The 4,265-nt window shown below is 38.5% G+C and overlaps 1 long non-coding RNA gene across 1 annotated transcript in view; it reads left to right on the top strand.

The window, feature by feature from the left end:
* The window catches only part of LOC125482012, a 9,345-nt gene extending 5,747 nt beyond the window's left edge, over window positions 1–3,598 (top strand). The window contains exon 3 of the long non-coding RNA XR_007261521.1: window positions 3,492–3,598. This is a non-coding gene — a long non-coding RNA (uncharacterized LOC125482012). The remainder of the gene's footprint in view (window positions 1–3,491) is intronic.
* The last annotated feature ends 667 nt before the right edge of the window (window positions 3,599–4,265 follow it).

Here is a 4,265-nt window from a genome sequence, read left to right as displayed (position 1 = left end):
ACTGAAGAAGTGTCACAGGACCTGTAATATTAACTCTGCTTTGTCTCCATGTGGATGGACTGACAGACACAGGTAGTGACTGATTCAGAATTAGTTCAAAACGCAAACACCATAATGACAGATATGATGCAAGGACTAACAGCTATGGAGTTCCATTTAAACTCCAGGTAACAGAAAATGATATATACAAAATGATTATCACTCACATATATAGTCATAGACATCTGCAGCACAGCAAACAGTCCTTTCTCTCAGAGTCTGTACTGGTTAGAAACAACCAGCCAACAATTCTACATCCATTCAGCCAGCATTCAATTTCCATAAATATATCATGGTGGCAGAGGAACTACCATCCCTACCTTTATCACCGGATAGTTCTCAATTTTGTCACCGAGCAGGAATAGATTTTTCTTTTATTCTGTCATAAGCAAGAGGACTTCATAATCATGGACTTTTTTTTTCAAGTTAACTTAAATTTTGTTCAAATAGCCCTGTGTTCCTCTTGACACTCCCTATGAAGTATTACATCAAATACACCAGAAAACTAGATGCCATTTTCTCAAATAAGCAACATAATAAAAAGCCATTCTTCAGAACAGTGGAGAAAGAAAGATTTAGCCAAATCAGGTAGATATGTAAACATTCTCTTTTTTTTTGCCAGGAGATTTCAACAATGTTTATTCTTCAGTAAATTTAATTTGACTGTTCCAGTTTCTCCACTGCATGACAGAAGACAAAAGTTCTGTCTTCTTCCTCCCCACATAGAGAGGGTAATGTCTGAGCCACAAAATCAAATAGAAGTAAATAAGCCAATTTTCTTTCCTGCACAAGGAACATTGTGGTCAGTCAGCTGCAATGCAGTTGATTTGTTCATTGCACTTTCCTTTTGGCAATTACATATTAAATTAATACCTTTTACTTCAGCAGTATTGCAAAACGTTATGTCACTATGCAATGTGAAACAATACTAGTATCATCTTGAAGATGTCCCTTGATATCACCACTGCTGGTTAGACTCTGCAATATAGCAGTTGCAAAGGTCCATTGCTTTTCCCTCCTCAACTCTGAAAAAAAGCACAGACTCATTTCTGTTGCAATGTCTTGCATTTTCATTTGCCTATGAATGCTACTGACACGAACAACTGAAGAACTTAGGCTCTTTCCTATTCACTACAGGAGAGATGACCTAAATACTCTCCCCTCTCCCATTATGGTAAATGGTTCTCCGAGTGGATGCTGAAAGGAAAAGAATGAAATTGATACCTGTGGTCAGCATGGACTGTTGGAACAAAGGGTCTGTTTTCCAGCTGTATGACTCTATGACTATATAACTACACTCTCATATTCGCAAAGCAAAAACTGATACGAAGAGGTTCATATTACACGCCCAGTTGCACATGGCATAAACTGACAGGTACAGTTTGATAACTATACTCTCATATTCACAGAGCAGAATCTGACACAGAGAGATTAATAACTATATTTCCATACTCACAACATAGAAACTGACTGGAAAAGGTTTATAAATGCACTTAAACATTCACACTGCAGATAATGATAGAGACAGTTTGATGATAATGTTTGTATATCCACATAGTCAAGAATGACAGGTAGAAATGGATAACTACATTCACATATTCATGTAGAGGAAACTGACAGTTACAAATTAATAACAACATTTGTATATTCACATTGCAGAAACTGATAGTTAAAGATGAATAACCAAATTCTGAGACTCACAGGGCAGAAAAAGACAGGTACAGATTGATAACACCACTCAAATATTTGTGTTGTGTGTTCATACATTAACATAAACAGATTAATAACAAAACTCACATATCTATACAGCAGAAACAGACACTGATTGCTGTGTGAAGACGCAATTGTATTTATCAATCGGTCCCTGTCGCTAAATGCCATGTGAATGTGTAAGGGTAGTGTAATGGGTATTTGACAAAGTACCACGTGGCAGACTACTCAAAGATAGAAAAGCTCATGAGATACAGAGCAATGTGTTTAAATTGGAACCAAAGTTGGCTTAGCAACAGGAAACAAATGGTAATGGTCGATGGCTGCCCTTGTGAATGGAAAGCTGTTTCAAGTGGTGTTCTACACGGCTTGGTATTGGGACCTCTGCTGTTTGTTTTATACATTAACAATTTGGACTTGAACATGAGGGACACAGTTTGGAAATTTGCAGACAATACAAAAATAACCATGTCATGGGTAGTGTAGAGGACAGCTATCAGCTCCGAAATGATATAGATGGTTTTGTGGCGTGGGCAGATAAGTGGCACATGGAGTTCAACTTTGATAAGTGTGAGGTAATGCATTTCGGAGGTGAAACAATAAATAGGAATACATGAGGTGGCGGCGGCAGTGGGTGTGGTAGATAAAGCGAGTAGTCTTGGTGTGCAAGTGCACCGGAATATGAAGGTAGCAGTACAGGTAGATAAGGTTATAAAAAAAGGTGTATATAATGCTGTCCTACTTTGGCAGAGGTTTGGAACATAAAAGTCGGGCGATAATGATGAAACTGCATAAGACACTAGTGAGGCTCGAACTGGAGTATTGTGTGCCGTTCTGGTCATCACATTACAGGAAGGATGTTACTGCTGTGGAGACAGTGCAGAGAAATTATACGAGAACATTGCCAGAGCTGGAGAATTGTAGCTACGAGGTGTGATTAGAGAGGTTGGTGTTGTATTTCTTGGAACAGTGAAAGCTGAGAAGTGTCATGATTGAGACATATGAAATTGGGAGGGGGAGAGAGAGTGGACAGGAAGAACCTGTTTCCCTTGGCAGAGAATTTAAAAACCATCGGTCATAGATTAAAGCGAAGTGGCAGAAGGATTAGAGGTGATGGGAGGAAAATTGTTTTGACAAGAGGGTGCGTATCTCAAATACCATGCCTGAGTTGGTGGAGGCAGAGACTCTAAACTCTTTTAAGAACATACCTGAACCTCCACCTTAAGTTCTGTAAGCTGCAGGGCTATGGGATGTGTGCAGGAAGATGGGATTATGATGGCCATTTGGTGGTGTTCGAGTCAGCACGGGCATGATGAGCCAAATGGACGCCTTCTGTGCTGGATCATTTAAGTTGATCTATAGATCTATATCATTCTGTCCTTGTCAGTCTCTGCTGTGTAATACACAAATAATTTACCAAGTTTGACAACTACACTCTCACATTCACCAAGTAGGAATTGATATGAATAAATCAGTAACTAAACTAATATCCACAGACAGGTTTGCATTAGGTAGTTGCAGTCATGGAGCTGTACAGGTATCGGTTACTTTCGGGACCTCACTCAAATGGTGTTGAAGTCTTTAAAAATGATCAGACAAGAAGCAGCTCAGGGCAAGATTGGAATCAGACCCATAGTTATGTTAGAATTCCTGGCGATTAAATAAAATATCCAAATGACTATTGACTAAATGTTGTGTTGATCAGTTAAATATTTTCAAACCCAACTGATGTTGGTTTACAGGAGCTATCTTTTCTGTCTTCCTATTGACAAAACTTGAAGGACCAGGACAATGTAACATTTCTTCAGGACAAAGCCGAGTGTGACCAGCTTGTTCTAACAAACAGCAGGTATGTTACCACTGTCAGAGCAGAGAACATCCTTTCCACAACCACAGAGCGGATTGAGTCAGACACACAGTGAGCTTAATTTCCAACAGATATGTTCAAACCAACAGTAAAACAACACAGAGGCAATGCAACTTTATTTTTCTTTTCTCTCCATTCAAAATGCCCAGTTCCAACAAATTTCACCATTCATAGCCCATTGACATTTACACCATTTTTGAAGATGGATAGACTGTATCCTTGTTCAAAGTATACACTCAGGAATTGAAGGAAATCTACATAAAATTACTCTAATAACATCTATCACATTATGAGTCACACCTCAACCCATAAAATTACTGATTGCTGACAATTAAGCCACTTTTAGAAGTAGAAAGCAACAAGTATGGATTGATACCTAACCTCTTAGATTCATATTACAGAAACAGACCAAAAAAAATTCATGATGAGACTCGCATATTGACTTTGCAGAAACTGAGGCGTAAAGATTGATAAAAATATTCACATAATCGAAACTGGTATGCACACATTAATAACCACACTCACATTCACATAGCAAACTGACAGCAACTGAATGATAACTACACTCACATATCCACATAGCAGAAACTGGCAGGAACATATTGATGATAACACGTGCAATTTCACAGAGCATAAAGTGATAGGTACA

Source organism: Rhincodon typus, unplaced genomic scaffold (genome assembly GCF_021869965.1).
Source record: "Rhincodon typus isolate 14 unplaced genomic scaffold, sRhiTyp1.1 hic_rhity00005005, whole genome shotgun sequence".
NCBI lineage: Eukaryota > Metazoa > Chordata > Chondrichthyes > Orectolobiformes > Rhincodontidae > Rhincodon > Rhincodon typus.
The sequence above is the reverse complement of the archived record's forward strand: the minus strand, read 5'-3'. Positions and strand labels throughout refer to the sequence as shown.